This window comes from Lactuca serriola, chromosome 3 (assembly GCF_051521515.1).
Source record: "Lactuca serriola cultivar US96UC23 chromosome 3, Lser_US96UC23_V15, whole genome shotgun sequence".
NCBI lineage: Eukaryota > Viridiplantae > Streptophyta > Magnoliopsida > Asterales > Asteraceae > Lactuca > Lactuca serriola.
Genome location: NC_136410.1, coordinates 18,110,734 through 18,117,001, shown reverse-complemented (window position 1 = coordinate 18,117,001; position 6,268 = coordinate 18,110,734).

The window sequence follows — 6,268 nt, the reverse complement described above, 5'->3', positions numbered from 1 at the left end:
GACCACATAGGCCATAGGTAACGGCTCTTATGCCTTGCCAGCAGAAAGAAATCCAGAAACCGTCCTCCCTATCGCCCGCCCAATGCTTACTATCGAGATTGGTTCGCCGGGCTTTACTCCCATTCCAAAGTTTCCGAATTAGCTTTAGAGATTGAGCAAGTGTAAAAAGTCTAGAGTGATCTGGTTTGCGCGGCTTTCGGGTTATGTCTACTAGAATAACAACCCGTAGTCTAGTTGAAACCCTCTTTTACAAGATTACAGACTAAAAGGACTCGCTTTCTTTCTGAATCCGCTTTCTCTATTGACATATAATAGTCTCGACTTGAGCGCTTCATCGAAATAAAACGACGAAGGAACGCCTTCTCTCTCGTGCTATGGCTTTGCTTCCTTATCTGGGGAGACGTGACTAAGCCTAAAAGGCGCTAGACGGCACTGTTGACGCCTTATTGTCTTTCCATAGGAACTCCTAAAGTATACTTATGCATTTGAGTCTGTTCAGTCGTGCCTATCCCCGAGAGTCACTCCTTCACTCACTTTATTTCCTTATTTCTGTGATTATGTGACACGTCTATCTTTGAAACTATTACCATTAGCTAAAAGACAAAGAGTAAATTAAAGGTAAGGTCTAACTAAACCGGCTCAGTACTATGACCCTGACTCTGTTTATCTATCCCTTTCCCGACTCTGTTAAGGAGGATCGCTAACCCAACTCTTTGAATCTCTGACTAAGCCTGTTCCTCGGGTACCGCTTGCTAATTGGCTAACGGAACTGGTAACCGTTGACTGCTTCTTCTCTTGTCTTTAACGAGTCACTCTAACTCTCTCCTCTGTCTACGCTCGTTCCTGTCCTTAAAAGAAGATCTCTCCGGTTGCTTCCTTCTCCTTGCTAAACTAGAAATGATCTCTTACGACTAGCATTGCGATTCACGCATCTCGCACAACCGTGCCTGAGATATTAGTGGTGAATACTCTTGTATACTAGCCGTCTCACAGGTTCTCGTTAGCAAGGATAGAGAGACAAAAGGATAGCTTCGAAAGTAGGTAGGCTAGGGAGATGCTCAAACCGGGGCTGGATCGAATTCCTGTAAGACTTCTATCCTTTTTCTCTTTCTTTCTTACTAGATTCCCCTGCCCCCTATATTCAATTAAAAGACTAGAAAACCTCTCTTGTGCGTCTACGTACCCGTCTTACCAATACTGATTAGCTTAAGACTGAAAATCTTAGTTAGATAGCATCTATTGTATTGTCTATCTTAATTCGCTTAAAGCCTTACTTTCAACTCGGCCTCCCGGTCAGTATATCCGAGTTCTACTTAAATAGTCTCGGTTTTCATATTCTTTATCTTTGATATGTGCGGTCCTCAATCGCCGGACGGCTGCCCTCCATCCCCTTGCTTCACGTGCGTGCCCTTCTTATCATTTGTTGGCTAGCCCTTTGTATTTCATGGCATGGCTACATGTGCCCTTTGGATTTGATGGCACTTCAACCGGGGGCCTTTTTTCATCCTTCGATGCTAACTCTGAACTCATGCTTCCACCTCCAGCTTAAGCACTTCTATCGATCAATTCTGGTTCAAGATTTGAAACTGGCAGCCGAACCCAACGAGTGAAGTATATGTAAGGAGTCAGAAGAAAGCAATAAAACAAGAAAGATTTCACGGCGATATCAATTCCGTCATATCTGAAAGAAATTCCTGAAATAAATAAAGAATTCTGTCACTTCAAGAAAGAAGGAAGGAATTCCATCAATAATTGCCAAATCCTAAATTCAGTCTTCACTGATAGATAGAAAGATAAATTCTGTAAAAGCAAAGAAAAGAGAAGGCTTGAAATCAAATCCGTCTTAATACGAAATTTTGAAATAAAAAATCTTTCCACTTCCAGCGCACCTCCTTTCCATGCTACTTCTTTCTTTTCCACTTCATGAACAGGAATTATAGGTCGGCATTTCTTTCATTCCATCAAGAAAGGCACCTCTGGACGTCTGCTTCAACTTCAAGCCGAGGGACCATGGATCAAGATTTCTGGTTCCCCTTCGATTTTCAACTTCGCAGTCTGCTACTATTAGAGGGATATGGATTTCTTTCCCCCGGATATCGATTTATCGGGAGTGCTACTCTTTCCATCAAAGCAATCACACCCTTAATTCACACTCATTCTGCTCCACTCACACCCGAAAGAAAGCTAGCTCATCTCTCAGACTGGATCCGGTCGTAGAGACTGATTGATCGGTCACCAACCTGCAAGACCAAGAATTTGAAGAAAGATCTCTGCTTAGGCTTAAAATCTCTCTACCTCTCAAAGTCACCACTCCGTCCAGGTGTGGAGGTCAGAATCCTATCCTATCCACCCGGGCCGTCGTCACCACCTTCTTTTGTCCGATCCTTCTCCTTTTGAATGATCGTCATGCTTCTCTTGAGATCGAGATCAGCATCCCAAGTCAGAACTAGAAAGAATAGTAAATAGCACCGCTGATAGACTTCATATGAGAAAATGGGATGATTCCTCAGGCAGTGTAGTTTTATCGGGGTGCACCTTTGGTAGCAGCGGCATCTCTCTTTCTCTCTGCAAATGCATCCCATTGAGACTTCTCCCCCTGGGCAGGATCTTCCAACCTTTCATTCATTTCTTGATCCATCAACCTGGGAGCGAAGCCCTTCATCTTTCTCTTTTTGCTACTAATAACTGGGCTTCCCTTCACCACAAGATGCAAAAGATTGGAAGAATCGCTTGAGAGACCGTCCGCCCAACCTGTTAGATATTCCTGGACTCGCTTTGAACCAAAAGAGATGCTGCTTGATCCGAGTATGCTACTTGCGTAGTAGATCCAGCCATATCAAAGCGTCTTTCCCACTTGAGAAAAGGAGTGATTTGCGCTCTTCTGATTGAGGGCCCTTCTCGCTTAGTGGAAAAAGTACTCAAATTGGCAATACGAACCTAAAGGTTAGCTTTTGATGCCACCATACCATAGGGGCTCTAGCTTACGACTATCAAAAAGAAGGCGATAGGGAAAGGCACCACTAGATCGAATTTCAAAGTCCGGCTGGATGGGAATGATTTCCGGGGAAGAAGCCCCAGCTGCCATGCCAGCTCGATCTAAGGTGGGAAGGGATCGAGACCTTTCTCGCGAAGATGGTCTTCTATAGTTTAAAAATCTCGACTTTAGAACAAAACTACTTTGTTTCTTCCATGCCGCCGTCGAAGGCCCGGCTTAAGACATTGAATTGGGTCTTGCAGCTGCCAACCTTCAAAGTAGGAGTTCGGGATCTTGTCATGAGCATGCTCCAGAGAAGGCTTTTTCCTTTATTTATCTACCCGTGACCGAGCGAGGATGATCTTCTTCATGATCGGCCAAGTCCGAAAGCTGCAAGAAAAGGGGGCCAGAGAAGGTCTTTTCATCACCTCCTTTGGCTCTTATTGGTTCTCTTCACGATGATTGGTCGGGGCCTTCGTTCCCTCTTTTAAGTAGAGAGATGTTCCCGCGGCGAAGAAGTGGAATGATCATCAGAAGGAGGTGAAGGGCTTAACAGCGCCTGGCGGGAATAAGAAAATAAGGAAATTGGGTCGGGTTTGGTCATTCATTCTTGCTTTTTTGGGATTGAAGGATAAATTACAAGCAAGTCGTGTTTGGAGCGAACGAATTACCTCCTTTGAAAAAGAATTTCTTTGGTTATGGCCGATACCTATTGTTGTCAATGAGAAGATCTACCCGGAAAGGGAAAACAAGATCGGATAGTTGGGCAGGCGCTCCCCTTTGGGTGTGGCTGTGTATGGATAGGCTAAGGCACCTTAGTGTGCAAGGGGCTAAGTCGTTCATTCAAGGACCGGAGCTTTCAACTGAATTCCCCTATGTTCGAGACCATTATTTCTTAGAGTCATTGAAGGAAAAAAGCTGGATAGAGAGGTCGGGTAAATGGTCCAAGGGTCCTTGTCCAAAGGCGGCTAAGCCCTTTCCAGCAACGTGAAAGAGGAGAGCTTGCTCAGGGAATTCAAATGGGAGACTCTCGTTCGGATGACTGTCGGTATGATGATGTGCTTGATGCTAAAGCTGCCTATTCTCGCTGAGACTCTTGTCGAATCCAATCTTCTTTCTGGAGCACCTATATGAAAGGGAAATCCGGATGAGTAAATAGGGGCCTTCCTAGTCCTTGAAGTTGTTAGAGTTCGGACTTATCGACTTGTGTAGTAATAGAAGCGATCTTCTTTACAGGCGCCTACCACCCCTAATTGATTAAAGAGAAGGGAGCCGCCCTAGTAGCATGAGACGAAAGCCTTGCATAGGAGTAGTTCTGACTCTGAGAATAGAATCTTATCCCCGCCGACTAAGCCCGGACTCTTTCGCATCGTGCTAATTCAGTGCCAGCCGTTAGTGAAAGACCTGCATGGAGCCGAGCCCTTCTCACCTACCTGCTTTGGGGAGAGTTTGATCCGGACAAAACTAGTGGGTGTCGCCTCCTCGAAGCAGCTCCCTCTCGCCCCGATTGATGAAAAAGAAATAGAATTGGAAAAGTCCAAAGAAGACTTTGACCCCGTAAGATAAACTGGGAATCTCATACGAAACTGAGAATGTGATCATGACAGCACATCGAAAGAAAGTGGCTCGTGGCTTTCATATCTTGGTAAATAAGAGATCGATCCCGTAGTTCAATCCTGGGAAGGGTCAAAAAGTGTATCCACCCGGTCCGGGGAAGGTGTGTTCAATCCTCTCACGTTCTTGGTCAAGTAATGGCTCTAGCTTCATTCTCGCTTTGGGATCATCTCGCCTTCGTGGGTCTCCGCTTTCCAGCTGCGGAAAGCTTCACTCCTTTCACTGAATGAAGACCAAGGAAATAACTTCAAATGTTGAACCATTTGGAAAGAACTTCAAATGTTGAACCATTTGGAAAGAACTTCAAATGTTGAACCATTTAGCTATGGATGCTTAGCGGGGGTTGAGAGATCCCTTGTCGCCGACAAAGAAAAGAAGGTAGAACCAATGGGCCCTTAGTCCGCCCCTTATGTAGTACATAGAGGCATCGCGAAGGAGTGAAGAATGCCCCTTTCCTCCCGGAAGAACTAGACGACCAAATACAAGCACTGACTTCAAAAAAGAGATAGCCTGCCTCTCTCTCCTTTCTTGCAGCTTACGAACCCCCCGAAAACAAGATTGACACAGAAAGGTAGCGAACTCTTTTTGCTCAATAGCTAAATAAAGAGAAAGCAAACCACCCGAAGAGGAATGAAAGCTTCAAATCGAGTTCTCTCTAGTAAAGAAGTGGATTTCCTGAAATGAAAATAAGGAAATGCAAGAAAAAAGTACAGAGGTCTTGCGAGGCGGTCGTTGGGATCGAATCTTCCTGGCAGCGGGCGAGAAGACCTCAGTTGGAGACGGGGCGGCTTTCTCTATTTCACAAAGATGTCATTTTCAAGATAGGATTTTTGGTTGTAAATCAATGTGAGTAGCCCTACTTTCCCCACTTTCAGCTATCCTTTTTCTGCCTTCCACTTTCGAGAGCTAGACCAGACTTCCTTATCTGGCTTCCAGTCTACTAAGGACAGCTAGCTCAGACACTGGATTTGAGTTCAGACTTCCTTCTTTCTATGACCTGATCAGGAGCTGCATGATCCGATGAGCTATCAGCTGAGAGACTGGCTTCTCGGTTGTTAGTAACGACTCAGACAGAGCTGCTTACCTTGCTATGGTGAGTTATAGAATCAATTGAGCGATGCTACCTACTTTGCTGATCTAGTTATAGGACTTCTTTCAAGAAGGGCTTGAATCCATTGAATTGTGTTTCCATTAGAATGGTGAAAATGCTAATGCTTAGATTGGTTACAGAAGCTTCTTTGAAAAGAATCAATCAATCAAGCTTGGACCCGTGCTATTTAGAGGCCTCCAAGAACCTGTCCAGACTATCATCTTACTCCCCGGAGATGATTTCTTCTCTTACTATTGCTTCTTAGTTCGTATCGCTACAATAGATGAGGCCATTTCATTTATTCATAAACTCGTATGTAGTCAACGAACGGCACCGCTCGATTCTACTGCCTAAGATGTCCCTCCCGGTACCTGCTTGAGTTAGCGTAAGCGGCTCGTAAGACCAAGGAGTTAGCCACCTTCCGGGTGAGAGGAAAACTAGACCTAGAAAGGGATAGAGCTCTGAAATAGTGAACTGGGTGGGAACACAATCGATGTGTCACAAGAAGGCAGTGATGAAGTTGGTGATTGTGGCCTATTAGTATTAGAGATGAAGATAGAGGAATGCAAACTAGCTAACTCCTCTATCAG